Below are 23,007 nucleotides of genomic sequence, written 5' to 3'. Positions count from 1 at the left end.
CCCCATATGCACACCACACTGAGAATCCTCAATAGTTTCTTTTTTATGTTGCCAACATGATCAGTGAAAATTCTCTCATTGCCACTATATTTAACTGGATATCAAGCTTATTTTTTAAAAACAAAAACCTTGCTAGTATACAATATAGTCTGTTAATCATCATTGTTATTTTTTTATTGCAAAAGAGTCCAGTTTCATATGCAGCCTAACAATGCGCTATAGGCACATGATTCTGCAGGTTTTCCTACTGCTACTGCTGACATGTAGACTCCAGGGTGTGTGTTTGTGTGTGTGCATGTATGTGTGCTTGTGTGACCTCTGGGGGATCTTAATGACAGTGTGTATGCCTAGAAGGAGTTTAAGAATGTCTCTCTGTGATTATGTTGAGTTCAAGGTTAGAAAGAAGCCAGATCTACACTCTCTGGAATCTTTCTGGATGACACAAGAGCTGGACTTCAACAACATGCTTCTGAGCAGACCATAATCTTGTCCTCCTGATGGGAAAGCAAGCCTATCTGTGATCTCACCTGCTCGGGTCAGGATGGAGCTCTCCAGTATGCAAGGTGTGATTTATGTCTGCTTATATCTGCTTCTGCACACTGCAGCTGAGTGCTCCCCTTTGCTGCCATTAGTCACAGAGACCTGAGAAGCTTCATCCTCTCATCCACCCAGTTCCCCGGGTTCAGTCACCCGTGTGAAGAGCTCTGTGCTGGGAGATAAAAATCCTTGAATTACAAGCACATGTTTGGCACATCATGCATCCATTCATCCATCCATCCCTACAGTTAACAGACACTAAGGCCAAACTCTACATCATCCCTTTGGTTAAGTTTCAGGCATCTCCAGAATGGGAGCAGGGAAGTAAAGTGTGGAAAGGGGGGGTGTGTGGGGAATTCAGATGGCAGATCTAAGAAGAGATGGCTCCTTCCCACTAATATTTCAACCTGACAGAATCTCTCATCATTGATGATTTTAAAACATAATTTAATTCCCTGGATCCTGCTTTACATCTCTAGTTATTGTTCTTGTTATATTCTCCCCTTTGCAAAGAAAGTACTATGAATAATTCTTGCAAATGATATATGAAAGTATATATATATATATCTTTACATACATATATATATATATATATATGGAGAGAGAGAGAATAGAATTTATAAGTTATATAATTTATAGAAAATATCCTGCATCTCACTGGCCCAACTCCTGCCCCTTGACCCAAAGAGTCTGTTGTCCACAGAATGGTGCATACTCTCCAGATGTGTCCCTGTAGGTGAGATGCACACTAACACGTATACCGCCCCCCCCCACACACAGTTGGTTTCAAAAGTGGAATCATAGTCCTCACCTCCTTTTGCAACTGGTCTTCTCCACATAATATAGACTCACAGGATTGTTAAATATTTGTACTATTTTAGTTCTTGTGGTTTGGGCATATTTAACATGTTTATTGTTCCTATATATTTTTATGGAAATTCTCTGTTAAAATTACTTGCAAATTGCTGTCTGTAAGTAAGTGTGCTTCACAACCCATGGATACTAATGCAATATATAAGGTATAGTTTGCAAATAGTTCTCCCTGGTTGTCACCTAATACTTAGTGTTTTTTTCCCCCCATAAGAAAGTGTTTTTAAATTTCACTAATATTGTGACTTTAAAACTATGCTGGTCATAATATTAAAAATAACACTGAACAACAGAAATCAAGACAAAATGGGGGAAAAAAAATAGAATAATTCCAGGTTAAGCTGCTGACCAAAAGATAAAAAAGTTGCCTCCCTGATTTACATAAACTTCCCTAAAGGCAGCACCCCGATCTGAACAAGGATCGTAATGATGGGTACCTTGAATAGCTATTAGGATTAACATAGATGAAATATAAAGTCCACTGGCTTAAACTAGTTCAATGAATATTACTTTCCTTCCCTCTGGCTCACCTGTCTCAAGGGCAGTACCTGAGCTTCTGCCTGAGCCCACTCACCCCTTCAGGGGTCAGCCAACTCTTGAAACCCTACTCCCAAGCCTCCTGTCACAAAGGGTGGGATTTCATCTCTTCTGTCATCTTCAAAACCAAGAAGGGTCACTGAGTGAAGCCCCGTCGGGCCACAATAGCAGGGGAGTGTGATCTGAACATTTCTCAAGCCCAGGAAGCCCATCTTCTAAAGGGGAGGCTGCTCAGAGTCCTCTAGGTAGGGCGAGGGGTGGAACCTCATTCCAATCCTGCCACTTATCTGAGGAGGCGACTTAGGCTCTGTGAGCCTGAGCTTGGTCATCTGGGAAATGGAACTGACACTATACCACCCTTACAGAGCTGTCCTGAGGGGTAAATGAGAAAACCTGTCCAGATATATGGCATGGAGTGGGACTTCAATGGCCCTTATTCATTTTTATTTTATTTTATTTTATTTATTTTTTGAGACAGAGTCTCACTCTGTTGCCCAGGCTAGAGTGAGTGCCGTGGCGTCAGCCTAGCTTACAGCAACCTTAAACTCCTGGGCTCAAGCGATCCTCCTGCCTCAGCCTCCCGAGTAGCTGGGACTACAGGCATGTGCCACCATGCCCAGCTAATTTTTTCTATATATATTTTTAGCTGTCCATATAATTTCTTTCTATTTTTAGTAGAGACACCGTCTTGCTCTTGCTCAGGCTGGTCTCGAACTCCTGACCTAGAGCGATCCACCCGCCTCGGCCTCCCAGAGTGCTAGGATTACAGGCGTGAGCCACCGTGCCTGGCCTATTCAACGGCCCTTTAAATGTTGAAACACAGCATTAGGAGCTGGCTGAGCCTCAGAACTAAGGCAGCCATTGTGAAAAATTATTTTTCATTGTTTCTCCTAATGAGAACAAAGGAAGCAAATTATCTTTCTGATATGTCCTGAATTGTAAGTTTTAGAGTCAAAAGGTTCTCTACATTTTTGAGTATTTCAGAAGCTCATAAGAGCTGTTTACGATCATGCCTCTGAGCAGATCCAAAGCTAGTTCCCCATGCTGGGAAGGCAGGCATATCTGGTGAGCTCAAAGACAGACTGCACCAGGGAAGCAAGGTTTGTTGTTTGCCTAATGGCTGCTCCTAGACTGCTTGGTATGTTAATATACTTATAGGAAAACGGTGGACCCATACCACATTCACCAGGTCAGGGCTCCTCACATCATGCATTATCCAGCCATATCACACCAGGATTTCAGCCATCAGATGCCTCCCCGTGAGACAAAAATCCAAGAATTGCTAGCATTTCTTTGATACACAATTGTCCATTCTTTCATCCACTAATATCTAAAATATACATTGAGCTCAAACCACATATAATTCCATTAGAAGCATCTCATGAGCTTTAAAGTGGAAATAAGAGAGTAAGATAGGAAATGAATATATGGGCAACTTCAAAGGTTAAATCTGAGACGAGATTGTTCCTTCACATCAACTTTTAAACTTGTTCAAGGAATTGAAGATTTTCAAAAATGCCTCCTTAGACCCTACATCATCCATTCATCCACAGAATGGAGATTCTCTCTCTCTCTCTCCCCCCGACCCCCAGTCTCTCTCCTCTCCTTCAAAGACAAAGTTCCAAAGAGACATTTCTACATTCCCTGTTAACATCCTTCACTTCCCACTTCTTATCCCACTGTGTTATGTCTTCTTGTCCAGATGATTGCCAGAAAAGTGCTGTCATCAAGGTCACATTTTAACTATTTGTCACTAGGTTGTTATTTTGTATAAATATATTAACATGCTGAGTATTACCTTAAATTAACCCATAAAATGTGCTTGCTTTTGCAGATTCCTTTTTCACTCAATAACAAATTGTTTCCCAAGGTCTGAAGCATGCTTTCGGTTGTGACAACCAAAGTTGTCACATTCTGTAACTATGTAGTCTTGGGAAAAGTTCTTATTCTCTCTGTCCCTCATATTTTTATCTATAAAATGGGGATAAGCAATAGTATACTGATAAGTGTGTTGCGAGTACTAAATGAGTCAATTCATTAAAAACGATTTGTACATAATAAATTCTAGCCATTTTAAATGTCTCTTTTTATATAACTTGTTGACATTAGTATCCCTACCATCATGAAAAAAAAGATAGAGACTGATATTTATTCAGAATTAATGACTTTTGAGTTATGTTGCTAGTGAACATACTAGTTTTCCACAGTGGCCATATATATTACTATATAGTTCGTGGCTTAAAATAAAAGAAATTTATCATCTCCCAGTTCTTGAGTCCAGAAGTCTAAAAACAAGGTTCCAGTAGGTCCATACTTCTGCCAATCCCTTAAGAGGAGAAATCTTCCTTGCCTCTTCAGCTTTTGGTGGCCCCTGCTTTCCTTGGTTTGTGGCAGTGTGACTTCAATCTCTGCTTCCATCTTCACATGGCCTTCTCTTCTGTGTGTGTCAAATCTTCCTCTCCTTTCTCTTATAAGGACACCAGTCATTGGATTTAGGGCTCACCCTAAATCCAGGATGATCTCCTCTTGAGATCCTTAATTACATGCGCACAGACCCTATTTCCAAATAAAGTCTCATTCATAGGTACAGGGGGTTAAGGCTTGGACATATCTTGTTGGGGGACATAATTAAACCCATATAGTGATCCAAGCAGGTTAGAAAACTGAGATCTTATTTTTTGTAGACAAATATGTAAATGCATACATGCATGCATAAATATTTAAATGCCTGCATAAGAACTCTTCTGGAAGAATATAATGCAGATGAAAACATGAACACGGTTTATCTTTGGGTGCTATGTTTAGAGTATTGTTATCTTATTTCCTTTCCTATGTTTTCTATTTTTACCTATAATAAACACCTACTGCTCTTGTAAATATACAAAATAATAAAATCACCAAGAAACATATGCATTCTCTTTCCCCCTCACAGGAAAGTCACTTACTTTAGAAAAGGAACATCCCTGAGGCACAGGAAGGGAGACAGGATCCTGGCAGCCCCTTCCTCAGTATTACAGAATATGTGTCCCCAGATTCCAAACCACAATCATTTTTTCAATATTTTAAATCTCTGCCTAGTTAACTGAGAAAAAACATGGAACCTTAATTTGTTTTATTGTGCTGTGCCCTGATGAACAGTAAGGTGGGTCTTTTCATATAAGAGGCAGGAGCACATGCTGGTTAGATGAATTTACTTAGGGACTACACAGCCTGTGTTCAAATCTAAGCCTTGCCACTTGCTGGCCCTGCCTCCTCCTCATTGGTTCTGGGGAGGTTTAAATGAGTAAGTATAGGATTAGCACTTACAACAGTGTCGGGCACTGAGAGAGTCCCATATTAACCACTTATGTCATTATCTTCATATCTGAATTGATCATTAGTGTTTCTACTCACATTTTTTGATTATGTGGACTTATATTGTTTGGCATGGATTGACTCTTATGTTTTTCAAAAAAAAAAACCAACATTTTGCAAAACTGTAATTAGGACATAATCTCATAGCTATTTATAAATGTATATGGATATATTTGCATAGCAAAATTTCTGAAAACAAATACACACTCAAATATTAACAGCACTTATGCATGAATAGTAGGCTTTTAAGGGTTTCTAATAATTTTTTCCTATTCTGCATTTTTCTTTCTTTTTTTAAAATATAGATGGGGTCTTGCTATGTTGCCCAGGTTGAAGTGTAGTGACTACTTTCAGGCACGATCATAGTGCATTACAGCTTCCAACTTCTAGCCTCAAGGGATCCTCTCACCTCAGCCACCCAAGTAGCTGGGATCACAGGTACTGTGCTGACTCCTATCCTGCATTTTTCATTTTTACCTACAATTAAAGTGTCTTGGTTTTGGAAGTAAAAAAATAATACAAATAATGAAATATTTCCAGCCCTTCACATAGGAAAGTGGCTCAGTATCAGAATGGGGAACATCCTAAGACACAGGAATTTGGTACTAGGGTGATCCCAGAACTAATGTGTGGCTCTCTCTACATGATGGTCACAATCAGGCAGCTTCAGGGAAATTATGATGCTCAGGGGAAGGGCAAGCATGTGTCTCCACTGAATCTTACATTCAGCAGTCAGACGACATCTCTACATCTGGGACTTTAGTGAAGTTGTGAGATGAAAGTAGTTACATAACATGCTTCTCTCTGCACTGTCCCAAATGAAGCCCCTTGAATTGACAGCAGGCTCCTGTTAGCCAAGTAGTGACCGCCACAGGGGAGGGAAAGAGGCAGGGGCTGTATGAAATCGCCCAGGGCTCAGCACCACAGCTGCCTGAGGGGGAGAATCCTGACACAGTAGGGTGCAGGGGAAAAGTAGAGTCACAGTCTCATTCAGCCCAGGGCCCAGGACCCAGGAGCAATGGACACGTGTGAACTAAAACGCCCATGAAGTACCTTCCTTGTGCAATTAAAAATAATAAAAGGAAAGAAAAATATACACATTCCCAGCAATTGCAATAGAAAATCAGATCAAGTTCAAAATAGGATGCATCCCTAAACTGACTAAGGGGGTTGGGTACTAGTCTGGATACATTAAAACTAACTCCCTGCATTCACTATCTTCTTTCATAGCCCAGATTAGGTTCCGGATGTGGAGGACAGGCCTAGAGTAACAGTGTGAATAAAAGATAGAAAATTAGTCTCAGATAAATGGGAAAAATGTTTCAAAGTCAGAATGCATTGACCCATTGTTTTGAGCTAGCTGACACCAAGGAATAATAAGATTTTGGACACATTAGATTTAAAAAAGTGGCTGAAAATGTATCTGCTGATTCTGTTAGTGTTTCCTACAACTTATGTTGTCGAAAATACAAGGGGGTTTTGGCCTAGGTCCAGTTACTCATTGCACAAAGATCCAATTATTGAGACAACGAAGATTGCCAAGGAAGAATGGAACTTTTTAATATAACAGATGTCTTGTTGGGAGACCAGAAGCTGCCTCAAATCTGTCTCCCCGACAAATGGAGATCATGGCTTTTAAAGGAGGGGCCACATGCCGTGGGGCAGATCATCATGCAACTAACAAGGTGCTACATGCACTGAGGGGCAGGTTATAGGGAATGGTGAGTCAGGAAGTCTGCCCTCGGGCCTTCAGAATCTCACTCTTTGTCTTGCAGAAAATGCACCATTTCTGGGAATCAACTCAAAAGGTCAAGTAATTAAGGGAGAGAATTATAAAAAAAAATATATAGGAGTCTTTGAAATTTGTTCATAGAGTTGGTTACATTTATAAACTGAGAAAATGAATGAGCCCATTGTAGAAGCTCTGAAAAAGAATATATATGACAAGGGAGGTATATATGGTAGTTCACAATTTTGAGATGTTAAAGTATACTTGTTCTATGTTTCTTACTTTCTCCTTCCCATCAAGTAGCCAGACAAAAATATTACATTTTACTTTAATGAAATATACATAGATAGATATGTAATAAAACTATTAAAAATGTTTCAAAAATGAAAAATTCAAATTCTAGATAGTGTTTACTTCTGGGGAGGAAGGAAGCTAATATAATCAGAGAAGACTTTGAAGGAGCTCAGGAAATTTCACCTCAAATTATGACTCCTTGGTATAACTAATATTTTGAATTAAAGGCCATTCAAGATTAAAAAGCATTGGAAGGAGTTTTCCTTCTATCTGCATAATAGATATTTTTGATTGGACTGACCAATCAAAAGATCAAAAGGGGCCATTGACTTCCCTTCCTCTCCCTGTTATCTCAATATATTGCGGGAAGGAGGATCAAGAATGTGACCAGACAGGGCCCAAATAATTTAAATATAATAGCTGTCTCTCAGGTTAGTTTAATTTGCTTAGGTTAATTTAATTTTCAAAAAAGAATCATTCACAAGTCAATCTGTTTTCCCCATCCATTTATCCTGCCTAGCACCATTTGTTCCCCCTAAAGAGGATTACCTGTACTCCTCATCTCCCTCTCCCCTCCAAAAGGACAGGTATAAAAATATCTGAACTTCATTGGGATACTGAGTAATCACTCTGTGATTCTCCCCATGCACATGGTAAATAGACCTTTCTCTTATTAATCTGCCTTAATTGTGAGTTGATCTTTCAGCAAACTTTCAGGGGGGAAAGGGCAAATTTCCCTCTAACCCTTGTAACTTCAAGGTGAGTTTCAACTGCATCTGTCTTAATACGGGTGCATAGAACTCTGTTATACTATTCTCTACAGCTTTTAAATTTTTATTTTATAATTAAAACTAATAAACCTTGTTTTAGAGAAGTTTTAGGTTTCCAGAGATTATAGTGGATTATTCAGATGGGCCCTAAATGCAACCCCTACTGTCCTAAGAAAAAGGCAGAGGGAGAATTGACACAGACAGAGGGGAAGAAGGCAGTGTGGCTCAGGATGCAGAGATTGGAGCAATGCAGCCACCAGTCAAGGAATGCAAGCAGCCACCAGAAGCTGGAAAAGGCAGGAAATGGATTCTTCTCTAGAGTCTCTGGAAAAAGCATAGTCCTACTAATACCTTAGTTTTGGACCAGTAAAACTCATTTTGGACGTTAAACTCATTTTGCACTTTTGACCTCCAGAACTGTGAGAGAATAAATATCTGTTGTTTATAGACACCAATACTGTGGTTGTTATAGTAGACATAGGAAACTAATACAATCACTATGAAGGAAAATTTGATCATATCTAGCACAATTATTTATGCTCTTACACTTTGACTCAGAAACTAAGTACAGTGTAAAGAATTGTTACAGCAAGTGTTACAGCAGGTGGTCCCGAGGACACGGAGAGTTGGAGAATCAAGGTTTATTCGCCGGCGGGCTCAGAGGGGTCTCGCCACCAAATTCTGAGCCCTGTCTACCTAATTTTTCCCATTTTTATTAAGTTGGGGTGATCCAAGGGGGGGGTCTCAGGTGACTAATGCCCGCCAGGTAATAAGTTTAGTGTCTGCACCAGGCAATAGGATTAGTGTTATGCTGATGTGCCAGATGTTAGGTTAGTGATATGTTAATGTACCAGGTGTTAGGTTAGTGTCTTGCACCAGGTAATTAGGTTTAGTGTTATGCTGATGTGCTAGATGTTAGGTTAGTGATATGCTAATGTGGGTCCTCCATGAGGGGTGGGGGGTCTCAGGCGGCTGCTGTGCCAAGTAATAGATGGGAGTTTTCCTTGTCAGAATAATGATAAAAATCATGGTGGCTCACGCCTGTAATCACAGCACTCTGGGAAGCCAAGGTGGGAGGATCCCTTGAGGTCAGGAGTTCAAGACTAGCCAGAGCAAGAGTGAGACCCCATCTCTCTACTAAAACTAGAAAAAATTAGCTGGGTGTGTTGGGTGTTCCTGTAGTCCCAGTTACTTGGGAGGCCGAGGCAGGAAGATCACTTGAGCCCAGGAGTTCAAGTTGAGCTATGATAACGCTACTGCACTCTAGCCGGGGTGACAGAGCAAGACTCTGCCTCAAAAAAAAAAAAATAGAATAATGAAAAATCTCTGCATGGGGCTATGGAAGGATCTAATGTTAAGTGAAAAGTCAATGTATACAAAAATGTGACTAGCACCTTTTTATTCAAGAAAGAGGGGTAAAGCTAGTATGTAAATTTTAATTATATTAGAAATGGAAGGAAAAGACTTCTGCTTTGGGGACCAGAAAGAGCAGCTGTATATTATAAGTAAAACAAATATAAAATAACTGTGAAATTCTATATCTAGACAAAGAACCAGGAAAGAAACATCTAGTAAGAAAGAAAGCTTTTAGAACATAACTGCTGTACTCCAGCCAAGCACCACAAAATGAAACACAGCTCCACCAACACCATGCCAGCAAGGCTAAGTGGAGAGCATGGATTCAATAAGCACCTGACTGTAACCAATCTCCCCTTTCCACCCTCTGAGGTGGTATCAGAGAAGGCAACTTGAGGAACCTGAAGTTCCATCCCCATCTGGTTGTTATGACATGATAACACCCTTCCTCCACTGGAATGGTATCACAGAGAGCTTGCTAAAACATACAATTTAAATAGGATCCAGAGACTCATAACATAACAGGGGGAGAAAACATGAAACTGTTTTTTGTCCAATGTGAATGCTCACGAAAGGGCACCACAGGAGAGGAAGACTTTAATAACCAAGTGGATAGCATGACCTGTTTTGTGGATACCAGTCAGCCTCTCTCCCTAAGCACTCCTGTCATTGCCCAATGGGCTCATGAACAAATTGTCCGTGATTGCAAGGATGGAGGTTACACTTGCCTCAGCAACATGGACATCCACTAACAAAAGCCAACTTGGCTACAGCCACTGATAAAGGCGCAGTCTGACAGCATCAGAGAGAGACCAATCCTGAGTCCCTAATACGGCACCATTCCGTAGGGTGAACAGTTAGCTACCTGGTGGCAGATTCATTACATTGTATCACTTCTTTCGTGGAAAGGGTAGCATTTTGTTCTTATTGGAGTATGTTCTTACTGGAATACTCTGGATATGGATTTACCTTCCCAGCATACAGTGCTTCTGCCAAAACTACCATCTGTGAACTTACAGAATGCCTTGTCCACTGTCATGGTATTATATACAGCATTGCTTCTGATCGAGGAGCTCACTTCACAGCAAATGAAGTGTGGCAGTGGGCCTATGCTCATGAAATTCACTGACCTTACCATGTTCTCTACCATCATGCAGTAGCTGGCTTGATAGAAGAACCTCTATATAGGGGATCTGATGCTTTCTGATAAAATTGTGTAGGCATTACTCTTGGAACCAGAAGTCTTTCTTCTGAGAATCTATTCCAAAGAAACAATGTAAGAAGACAAAAAAGCATAAGCAGAAGGCCACTCCTGGCAGAACAATTTGTAACAGCAGAAAACTAGAAACAAGACAAAGGTCCATCAATAGGAGGATGTACTTTTCTGTGGAGCATGTTTGAAAAAATAGGAGGATGGTTGAATAATCTAATGTACATCTACATCAGAGAGTACTGTACTATGCCACTATAAAAAGCAATAAAGTCTCACTGTCTGTAATGCTATGGCGTGATCTCTAGGATATCTTGTTAACTGAAAAAATAAAAGGTGCAGAAAAGTTGGTAGAGCTGCTGATTTCCAATACAGTAGTCATTAGTCACATGTGACTATTTAAATTTAAATTTGTTAAATTTAAATAAAATAAGAAATTCAGTTACTCCAGGGAGGGAGGAGTAGTGAGGATGGAAGCTGATGATGTATAGTCTCTTAAAATATAATACCTATTTACTTGCTCCATGCACTTCAAAGGTAAGAACCAATGATCAACCCAGCAACAATGAGAAATTCTGGTACCAGATTGATCCCTCTAAAAATCATTTCCCGCTTTAAGGAACCAAGCTTCCTTGGAAAAATAGATGATTCCAGGTCTAGGGTAGAGTTTTTTAAAAGATTAATCTGGACCAAACTATCATACCAGAAAACATGTCAAAAAGACTCAGAAGCCGGCTGGGCGTGGTGGCTCACGCCTGTAATCCTAGCACTCTGGGAGGCCGAGGTGGGCGGATCGTTTGAGCTCAGGAGTTCGAGACCAGCCTGAGCAAGAGCGAGACCCCATCTCTACTAAAAATAGAAAGAAATTATATGGACAGCTAAAAATATATATAGAAAAAATTAGCCGGGCATGGTGGTGCATGCCTGTAGTCCCAACTACTTGGGAGGCTGAGACAGGAGGATCACTTGAGCTCAGGAGTTTGAGGTTGCTGTGAGCTAGGCTGACGCCACGGCACTCACTCTAGCCTGGGCAACAGAGTGAGACTCTGTCTCAAAAAAAAAAAAAAAAAAAAAAGACTCAGAAGCCAACCTGAAGGGGCTCTCGACAGCCAAGCAGAAAACAACTTAAAGAAATAAAATAATGACTGCAGTGGATTATAACACATCAAATATACATTAATAAATATTTATGAACTCCTGATGATATTCCAAAAGAAAAACAAACAAAACAAGCTCACTGCTCACCTATGCAGGCTCCTAGGAAAATAACTCATTATTTCGAAAAGTGGAAATACTGCAAAAAAGGTAAGCTTTCATCCTACCCTTGCTGTACATACCATTCTCAGTGTAACCTAACAGCTATTGAAAGTTTGTTTTATAGAAGAATTCCAGCTAATGAATAAAGAAGAAATTATAGAACAAGAATATCACTCTTTTACAAATTTTAATGAAATGTAGTTGTGGCAATGATCTTCAGAAGATGCAAAAAACATGAGGTGAAAGGCACATGGGAAATTTTATAATGAATGGATCAGGCTGACAACACCTGAACTCAGCGATCAATCTTAACTTCTCAGGAGGACAGACAACCAGACATGAGGGGCCTTCTGGTGTAACTCTGTAGGAAATAAGGGTTCACTGTCAGTGGTCTGGCTTATCTGCAAGAACTCTAGGATATCTCCCTACATCTCTGTGTATTAATAATACCTCCCTTCTGTCACTTTTAAAGCAAACAAAACTGACAACAGGGACATGCTTTGTTCCAACAACCTCGGTAGAGTTCTGTCAGTAGCCTGAGTCCCAGCCTAGTTCTTCTAATTAGTATGTTTTGCTTTCAGAGAAAGACAAAGGGACAGAGGGCCCTGCTTGGCGGTTGCCATAGAAGCCGCCTACACTTCGCAGTTGCCATAGAAACATGACGTCATTATGGAGACTGTGACGACTTTTTAATAAAGACCAGCGTGGCCTGGAGGGAAAAGTAGTGTCCCTCCTTCAAGTGTTTGGGACTCAGCTGAGGGTGGGGGTGCCCCGCGGTGGGGGCTGAACAGCCCTGGGGTGTGGGGAGACGAAGGGATCCCAGATCCAAGTCGGTTCGTTCCCACTTTGGGACTCTGTGCCCCACTGTCTCCTGAGGGAGAGATGTGGGACCCTCCTAGCCCCATTGAGGGTGGTGTCCTGTTCCAGGGTGTTCTGGAGCTACTTTCCAATGCAGAGGCCTGGCGCGGGAGAATGAGGTTACGACTCTCTCTGAGCCCAGCTTTCCCCTCTGTAAAACGGGGATGAGAATGCTCACCACAGGATTGCTGGAACTTTCAGTGACAACACCTGTGCAAGCCCATGGCCCTGTGGTTATTGTGGGATCATGAATGTCTGTATGAATTTGGGCCACTTCCTATTCCTTTTTGAATTTGTTGTTAGGGGATAGATGGGGAAAGTATAAGAGAAAGGCCCTGGTGAGGCAATTGTACCTTTGGTTGTTATGATCACTACCCAATTGTATCAGTGTCATTGGTCACTAACCCAGTGCCTAGCATGGTGCCAGGCACATAGTTATTCCAATAAACATAGTGATTGCTGGATTCTCTCTCTCTCTTGGTGGCTCTTGGTGCAGGTTCCTGACCTCATGTCAGGTTTTTGAAGGAGGCGGTTCTGAGGAACTGGGTCATGATGGCTGCTGAAGCTTCTACTCCAGATTTGAAGGGCAGCAGTCCTCAGGAGACCCCCAAAACTTCACATCCCTGGTGGAATAAGATACCTGGCTCAAGTGAGTTCATAGATCTGGACAAAAATGTGTTGTGGGCCTGGCATGGTGGCTTACACCCGCCTGTAACCCTAGCACCTTGAGAGGTTGAGAGGGGAGGATCACTTGAGGCCAGGAGTTCAGACCAGCCTGGTCAACATAGCTAGACTCTGTCTCTACAAAAAATTTAAAAATTAGCCAGGCATGATGGCACATGCCTGCAGTTCTGGCTACTTGGGGAGGCTGAGGCAGGAGGATTGCTTGAGACCAGGAGTTTGAGGTTACAGTGAACTATGATCACCCTACTGCACTCTAGCCTAAGTGACAGAGTGAGATCCTGTCTTCAAAAAAAGTAAAAAAAATGTGTTATGGAATAGTGCCTGTGAGGCTCAAAAAATAGTCTAAAAGTAGAAAAGGTAGTTTGATCTTCCTGTTGGATAAGAGGTTTAGCAGGTAGAATTTCATCCCATCAGCAGCTACATGCTTTGTAGTAGTCCTAGAGGCCCATCTTAACGATGTCCTCTTTTGATGTAAGCAATGACCTGTCCAGCTTGAGGAAGGAACTCGAACTTTACTATGCATTTACAATAAATATGCCTAAACTGTTCTCACTGTATAAATATTATTTGGCAATTCCTATGTTCCTCTCAGATGGATACAGAAATGTACAGTGGGTTAGAATGTCTTTCTAGCAATTTTAGATGGTAATATGGATTCTTCCCTGGTAACCACATTTTTCATCTATTCTATAATAAATTTTTTTAATGCCAGAAATTTTGCAAGTGTTAGTTTAAAATGTCAATTACAAGAATTTTGTCTTTTCTTTTTTAAAAAAGGTTTTTTAGAGATGGGGTCGCTTTCTGTCACTCAGGCTGGAATGTAGTGGCGCAATCGTACTTCACTGCAGCCTCGAACTCCTGGACTCAAGTGATCCTCTTGCCTCAGCCTCCTGAGTAACTGGGACTACAGGTACACATCCAGCTAATTTTTTTCATTTTTTTAGAGATGAGGGTCTTGCTATGTTGCCCAGGCTGATCTCGAACTCCTGGCCTCAAGTGATCCTCCCACACCTCAGCCTCCTGACTCACTGGGATTACAGGTGTGAGCCACCACATCCAGCAGTATTTTCAAAAATAATAATTACCATAGAGTTTTTCCTGTTATAATAATACTCAACCATGTTTCCCAAAACAACCAGACATTGTTAAATACTATTATGATTATTTCCCCAGGATATGACATTTTCAGTTCTATACTCGTAGACTCCCATTGCCCGCCTCCCTGTCCTGTCTCCAGGCAATCACTGATCTTCTGTTACTATTGATTATTTTTCAAGTCCTAGAATTTTATATATTTATTTCTAATTTATTTATTTCTTTTCTTTTTTAAAATTTCAGAATATTATGGGAGTACAAACACTTTGGTTACATATAATGCCTTTGCCTCACTCAAGCCAGAGCTACAAGCGTGCCCATCCCCCATATAGTGCCCTCCACACGCATTAGTTGTGAGTATGCCCATCCCCCCTCTCCCCCCTCCCGGGCACCCAGTGAATATCACTTCCATGAGAGCACCTAAGTGTTGATCAGTTAGTACCAATCTGATGGCGAATACATATGGTGCTTGTTTTTCCATTCTTGTGATACTTTGAAGGATGGGCCCTAGCTCCACCCAGGATAATATGATAGGTGCTAATTCACCATTGTTGTTATGGTTGAGTAGTATTTCATGGTATACATATACCACATTTTATTAATCCACTCATGCCTAGAATTTTATTTAAATGGAAACATGGAGGTTGTATTGTTTTCATTGGCCTGACTTCTTTCATTCAGCCTATTTAATTTTAAATTTATTCATATTGTTGCATATATAAAAATTTCATTTTTTTTTTAGACATGGTCTCACTCTGCTGCCTGGGCTAGAGTACAGTGGCATTATCATAGCTCACTGCAACCTCAAACTCCTGGGCTCAAGTGAGCCTCCCACCTTGGCCTCCCAAAGTACTAGGATTACAAGTGTGAGCCACTGCACCCAGCTAAAATTTCATTCTTTTCATGGCTGAATAGTATCCTAATATATGGGTATACTATAGTTTGTTTTATCCATTCAGTTGTTGGTAGATATTTTGTTTGTTTCTAATTTGTGGCTCTTGTAAATCAAGCTGCTATGATAAAATAAAATGAAGTTTATTTGTGTATAAGTCTTTCCATGGACATATGCTTTCTTCTTTTATGGTAAATACTTAGGAGTGCAGTAACTGGATCATATGGTAGATATAAAATTAACATTGTAAGAAAATGCCAAACTGTTTTCCTAAGTGATTATACCATTTTTCATCTCCACCAGCAGTGTATGAGAGTTTGCTAGTATTTTATTGAGGCTTTTTGCATCTATGTTCATAAGGGATATTGGTCTGTAGGGATTTTTGTTGTTGTATCTTTTCCTGGCTTTGGTATCAAGGTGATACTGGCTTCATAGAATGATTTGGAGAGGATTCCTTCCTTCTCAATGTCATGGAATAATTTCTGTAGTATGGGTACCAGCTCTTCTTTGTAGGTCTGGTAGAATTCAGCTGTGAATCCATCTGGTCCAGGGCTTTGTTTTTTTTTTGTTTTAGGATTTTTTATTACTGCTTTGATCTTGTAGCTCATTACTGGTCTGTTCATGAGTTCTCTTTCTTCCTGATTGAGTCTTGGAAGGTTGTGTGTTTCCAGGAAATTGTCCATTTCCTCTACATTTTCTATGGCATAGAGACTTTCATAATATTCATGGATGATGTTTTGTATTTCTGTGCTATCAGTTGTAATATCTCTGTTTTCATTTTTGATTGAGCATATTTGGGTCCTTTCTCTTCTATTCCTGGTTAATCTAGCAAGAGGTCTATCAATTTTGTTTATCTTTTCAAAGAACTAACTTTTCTCTTTTTTTTTTGAGAGAGGGTCTTGCTCTGTTGCCCAGGCTAGAATGCCATGGCTCCTGCACTCAAGTGATCTCCTGCCTCAGCCTCCTGAGTGGCTGGGACTACAGATGCTCGCCACTATGCCTAGCTAATTTTTTCTATTTTTAGTAGAGATGGGGTCTTGCTCTTGCTCAGGCTGGTCTCGGACTCCTGACCTCAAGCAGTCCTCCTGCCTCAGCCTCCCAGAGTGCTAGGATTACAGGCGTGAGCCACCATACCCGGCCAGAACTAACTTTTTGTTTCATTGATCTTTTGTATTGTTTTATTTTTCATTTCATTTAGTTCTGCTCTGACCTTTGTTATTTGTTTCTTTTTGCTGGCTTTGCATTTGGTTTGCTCTTCCATTCTAGTTCCTTGAGATGTGATATTAGGTTGTTAATTTGTGATCTTTCTTTTTTGTTCTTGAAACAGTCTTTCTCTGTTGCCCTGGGTAGAGTGCAGTGGTGTCATTGTAGCTCACTGCAACATCAAACTCCTGGGCTCAAGTGATCCTCCTGCCTCAGCCTCCTGGGTAGCTGGGACTATAGGTGCACGCCACAATACCCAGATAATTTTTCTATTTTTAGTAGAGACGGGGTCTTGCTCTTGCTCAGGCTGGTCTCAAACTCCTGACCTCAAGCGATTCTCCCACTTCGGCCTCTCAGAGTGTTAGGATTACAGGTGTGAGCCACGACACCCAACTCTTTCTTTTTGCTGTGGGCATTTAAGGCTATGAATTTTCCCCTTAGGAATGCTTTTGCTCAACCCCATAGATTTTGATAGCTTGTGTCCCCTTTGCCATTCAGTTCAAGAAATATTTTGATTTCCATCTTAATTTCATTATTGACCCAATAATCATTCAGCAGCAGGTTGTTTAATTTCCATGAGTTTGTGTAAATTTGAGTGTTTCTCTTGGGTTTGATTTCTTTTTTTTTTTTTTTTGAGACAGAGTGTCGCTTTGTTGCCCTGGCTAGAGTGAGTGCCGTGGCATCAGCCTAGCTCACAGCAACCTCAAACTCCTGCTTCAGCCTCCCGAGTAGCTGGGACTACAGGCATGCACCACCATGCCCGGCTAATTTTTTCTATATATATTTTAGTTGGCCAGATAATTTCTTTCTATTTTTAGTAGAGATGGGGTCTCGCTCTTGCTCAGGCTGGTCCCGAACTCCTGACCTTGAGCGATCCACCCGCCTCAGCCTCCCAGAGTGCTAGGATTACAGGCGTGAGCCACCGCGCCTGGCCTTGGGTTTGATTTCTATAATAGTGTATTCCACTGTGATCTGAGGAGAAACATGGTATGATTTTGATATTTTTGAATTTGTTGAGACATATTTTGAGGCCTAAGATATCAGTGTTGGAGAATGTCCTATTGCTGGTGAAAAGAATGTACATTCAGTAGTTTTGGGCTAGAATATTTTGTAAATGTCTGTTATGTCCATTTGTTTTAGAGTCCTATTTAAGTACAGTGTTTCTTTATTATGTATTTTCTGCTTTGAAGATTTGTCCAGCTCTGACAGTAGGGTGTTGAAGTCTCTGGCAATTATGATGCTACTATTTATTTCCTTGCTTAGCTGTAGTAGAATTGGCTTTATATATCTGGGAGCTCCTGAGTTAGGTGCATATATATTTAGGATTGTTGTCTTCTTGTTGAATTGCTCCCTTTACCATTATATAATGACCATCTTTGTCTTTCTTTACTATTGTTGATTTAAAGTCAATTTTACTTGATATAAGAATGGCTACACCTGCTTTCTTTTGATTTCCATTTTCATGGAGTATTTTTTTTCCATCCCTTCACCTTGAGTCTGTATGAATCCTTGTGAGTTAGATGTGTTTCCTAGAGACAACAGATAACTGGGTTGTGGTTTTTCATCCATTCAGCCAGGTTATGTCTTTTGTGCAGCCATCTTAAGGTCTCTCTTGCCTCTGCTACCTTTGAGACAGTAAGACTAACCCCTCTTCTTCTTCCTCCTTCTCAGCCTACTCAACATGAAGACAATGAGGATAAAGACCTTTATGATGAGGTACTTCCACTTAATAAATAGTAAATATATTTTTCTTATGATTTTCTTAATAACATTTTCTTTTCTCTAGCTTACTTTATTGTTGGAATACAATATATAATACATATAACATACAAAATATGTGTTAATCAACTGTTTATGTTATCAGCCAGGCTTCCAGTCATCGGGAGGCTATTAGTAGTTAAGTTCTGGGGTAGTCAAAAGTTACATGAGGATTTTTGACTGCATGGGGGGCTGGTGCCCCAACCCCTGCATTGTTAATGGTTCATCTGTAGTTTATTCTTTTTCTAGTTCATTGAGGTCCAATGTTTGTTGACTTGAGATCTTTCTTTTATTTTATTGTTTAATGCTATAAACTTCCCTTTTAGTACTGCTTTTATTGCATCCCATAAGGTTTGGTTTATTGTGTTTTCATTTTCATTTGTCTCAAGGTTTTTTTCTGATTTCCCTAGTGACTGCCTCTTTGACCCTATGGTTGTCCAAGATTGTATTGTATAATTTTCACGTGTTTGTGAGTTTTTCAATTTTCCTCTTGCTATGGATTTCTAGTTTCACTTCATTGTTTTTAGAAGAGATTCTTAGTATGATTTTAATCTTTTTTAATTTGTTAAGATTTGTGGGTATTTTTGTGTTTTGCCTAACATGTGATCTATCCTGAAGAATGCTCCATGTTTACTTGAGAAAGTTATGTATTCTGCTGTTGTTGGGCAGAGCCTTCTGTATGTGTCTGTTAGGTCCATTTGGCCTATAGTGTTGTTCAACTCTTCTGTTTCCTTATTAATTTTCTGTCTGGTTGTTGAATGTAGAGTATTGAAATCTCCTGTTATTATTATGTTGCTATCTATTTCTCCCTTTAACTCTGCCAATATTGACTTCATATATTGTTGCTCTGCTGATAGATGCATATATATTTATAGTTGTCACATCTTCCTGAATTGACATTTTTATTATTATATAATAACCTTCTTTGTCTTGTGACAGTTTTTGACTTAAAGTCTCTTTGATAAAAGTATGGCCATCCTGCTCTTTTGGTTACCATTTCCATGGAATATCTTTTTTCACTTTCAGCCTGTGTATGTCCTCATATTTAAAATGAGTAGTGAGTCTCTTCTGCAATTATACAGGGAGTAGGAGAAAAAAGAAATAAAGTGAGTTTCTCATAGATAGCATATAGTTGGATATTGTTTCTTTTTAATCCATTTAAGCAGTTTATGTTTTTATTAGGGAGTTTAATCCATTTATATTTAAAGTAATTACTGATAGAGAAGGACTTACTATTGCAATTTTGTTAATTCTTCTCTGTATGTCTTGTAATTTTGTTTCTCTTTTTCTCTTTTGCTGTCTACCTTTGTGTTTTGTTGTTTGTAGTGAAATGCTCTATTCCTTTCTCATCGTCTTTTGTGCAATTTTCACAGTGAATAGATTATCCCCCTCCCTTCCTGTCTATAATGTTTCTTCTGAGATTCTGTTGATAATCTTATAGGAGGTCCCTTATACATGACAAGTTGCTTTTCTTTCAAAGAAGAGAAGAGTCAGCCAGGAGGCAGAGGGAGCAAAGGGAAATAATGGGCAAGATTCTTTATTGTGGTAGGCAGGATAAACAGTCTTAGGACTGGCTAGTTTGAGTATTTTCAGTGGGCTTTGGGGTAGCCGGGTTGTTCCTAGTTGTCTAGGACCTGGCTTTGAGTTGATTAGGCAGGAAAATAATGGTGTTGAGTGTAAGAACCACACAGAGGAGGTGGAGGGGATGTGGGCTCTGGATTGGTTGGTTTGCACGTAAAAGGCATAACCCAGTGGTTTCTATGTCCAGGAATTGGTTAGTCCTAGGAGTGGCAGTCCTTCCAGTGTCAGCAAGGTCACGGACATCAAAGCATAAGAATAAAAAGTCATCTTTAATACACAGCCTTGTGTATACAACAGGAAGATAATAACCAGTCCTTCTGGCCACCCAAGAATATTGTGGAATATTGTTATCCCTTCTGGGAACTCAATCACTTAGGTCTTAGGTGGGCGGGAAAGATAGTACACTTTCACATAATTACATTAATGGAGACACTCCAAATATTCCAGAACTCTGCATGGTAGACATTAAATTAATGTTACACAAATATCAGTTGTTTAGATCAGAATTTTTCCAAGTGTGGTCTACGGACTATTTCATCAAAATTATCAGGGAGTTCTTGTCAAAATTGCAGATTCCTGGGTGTGCGCTAAGTCAAAACCAGGGAGGTGGGGTAGGAGATGTCTATATTTTGAGTAATTTTGTCAGCTGATTTTGATACTCATCAAATTTGAAAAGCATTGCTATAGATTTGCAAGAAAGACTTCTCAAAATTTGAAATGCTCTGATATCTAATTTTGTTGTCAATTTTTCCTGCCACTCAGCTTTAAATATTTGTCTGCCCCAGTGTGTAAAATAGGTAACAATTCCTTCCTTTAAGTGATATTCATACAGTGATTTATATGTGAGGCACTGAACTAGGAACTGAGGATAGGGAATGAAACAGCCAGGGTCCATGGAGCTTTCATTCTAATCTGGGGAAACTGGCAATAAGCAGATAAACAAATCAATAAGCAGAGTGATTTCATATAGGGATGAGTGCTTTGAAGAAAATAGATATACATGGTGGCGCATGCCTGTAGTCCCAGCTACTCAGGAGGCTGAGGCAGGAGGATCCCTTGAGCCCAGGAGTTTGAGGTTGCTGGGAGCTAGGCTGACGCCATGGCACTCTAGCCCAGGCGACAGAGTGAGATTCTGTCTCAATAAAAAAAAAAGAAAATAGATATGTAAATATAGTAGAAAATGACAAGGACAGGGATTATTATAGATGGGCTGTCCGTGAAGCTCTTTCTCAGGACGTGACACGTGAAGTGAGTCCTGAAGGACAAGAAGAAGCCAGGCATGGGCAGACCCCCTTAAGTAGGAGAGGAGGCCTTACATGAAGCAGAAACTCCATGTCATCACAGATAGGATTTTTACCTACCTAAATGGGAAGGACCACTCTCCTAGGGATAAGACAGACACAAAACCAGTTCTGAAATCTATGACTCTGAACTAATGGAGGAATAATGGAGAACATAAAACCTCTAGGTCCTACCTGTGAGAAGAGCAAAGAGTGAAACCATACAAAGGTTGCCTCATCCTTCATGTCAAGAGAAGGTACGATCCATTAGCACTATGCAAGAGGATAAATGTTTGCTTTACAAGTTGCCTCAGTTTTCTAAGGTTGCAACTTCTCTCCACTCAATCACACCGTTTCCTGTTCCTTTGTTGGATTTCCAAGACTCAGGGGGAAGCTTGAACTAAAGTTGCTTGGAGTGGCATCTATTTGATGTCATACCTCACCACCCCACTGACATTTGTCTTGCTCTCTGTGGACATTTCCAGATACACAAGTCAAGATATCAAGAGAGGAAGCGTATGGGATGAAGATATAGAATTGGACTTATAGTACCTGCTACACAGTAGATAGCCAATGCACATTAATAAGTTAATGAGATGCTTTCAGAAGAAAGCAGGAAAAGAAACTAAATATATGTCTTCCAAGTCTTTTAATACACATGCATTTTTCAAAGAGAGTTGGGATCACAGTTCACGTATAGTTTCATAATCTACTTTAAACAAAATATTTTATTTCTGTTTATTAAAAGTATGTCTTTTCATTGGGGAAAAATAACTGTAGAAAATGGAGAATGATGGCACCTGGTGTTCAGAGTTAGCAGGAGTGACAGTCTCAACCAGAGGGCTTGGCAAGTGGTAGGGGATTTTAGGGAGAGTGAGGAAAGTACATGGATTTCATTATATAGAGCAAAGATTTCTGGAATATTCCTCATACTGGCAGCGATTCTTCTATATTTATGCCCATCCTTGGATCTTCAAACCCTAGGACTGGAAGTTCAGCCCCTATGTGAACCAATTAGAAAGCTGCATGAGTTGGTGTGTGAATAATTGTAAAGAAGGTTGAGTCAGAGAAACACACAGACACACACAAAAATACTGGCAAATAAATTGTGATCTGCTTCTCTACCCATAAAATGTACACTGTGAATATATTTACAAAGCAATGAATATATGAGCATATTTGTAATCAGTTCAAAATTATTTTATATTTCTACACTTTTATTCAATAAAACTTCCATATTTTAAATCCTACAGAAACGCAAATTTAAAATGAAAGTGTCCTCTATCTCAAACCAGCATGCACACATTGAATTATTTATCAAAAAAAGGTTTTTTAATGTGTTGTTTTTATGAGCAATATATGCACATATTTCTAAGTCAATAAATATATTTCTACACTATCATGTTGTGGCTTGGTTTACAGAGTTTCCTGTTTTGCAAAAATTTATATTAACCTTGTTGGATTACCAGTTATTACTTTTCATTGTTTAACAAGTATGAAACAATATAAAAATATATATTTGGAAATTATTCTCTCTCTCCCTTCTCCCCTGCCTTTTGGCCACCATAATACAAAGGTAGTCTCTGTTAATTTACATGGATCCGTTTCTCAGAATTTTTTTCTCTTATAATCACACACATACCTATACATTCATGTTGACATATATTCTTTTACAGAATGCAGTCATGTCCTATATATTTTATAACTTCTCTGTTTTACATAATATGATTCATTTTCATTTT

General features: G+C 39.8%; 1 protein-coding gene across 1 annotated transcript in view; it reads right to left on the bottom strand.

Moving 5' to 3' along the window:
- NXF3 (nuclear RNA export factor 3) overlaps window positions 1-23,007 on the bottom strand; it is a 126,276-nt gene that overhangs the window by 56,141 nt on the left and 47,128 nt on the right. The gene's annotated exons all lie outside the window — the stretch shown is intronic.

The sequence above is a fragment of the Eulemur rufifrons genome, chromosome 30 (genome assembly GCF_041146395.1).
Source record: "Eulemur rufifrons isolate Redbay chromosome 30, OSU_ERuf_1, whole genome shotgun sequence".
Lineage (NCBI taxonomy): Eukaryota > Metazoa > Chordata > Mammalia > Primates > Lemuridae > Eulemur > Eulemur rufifrons.
The sequence above is the reverse complement of the archived record's forward strand: the minus strand, read 5'-3'. Positions and strand labels throughout refer to the sequence as shown.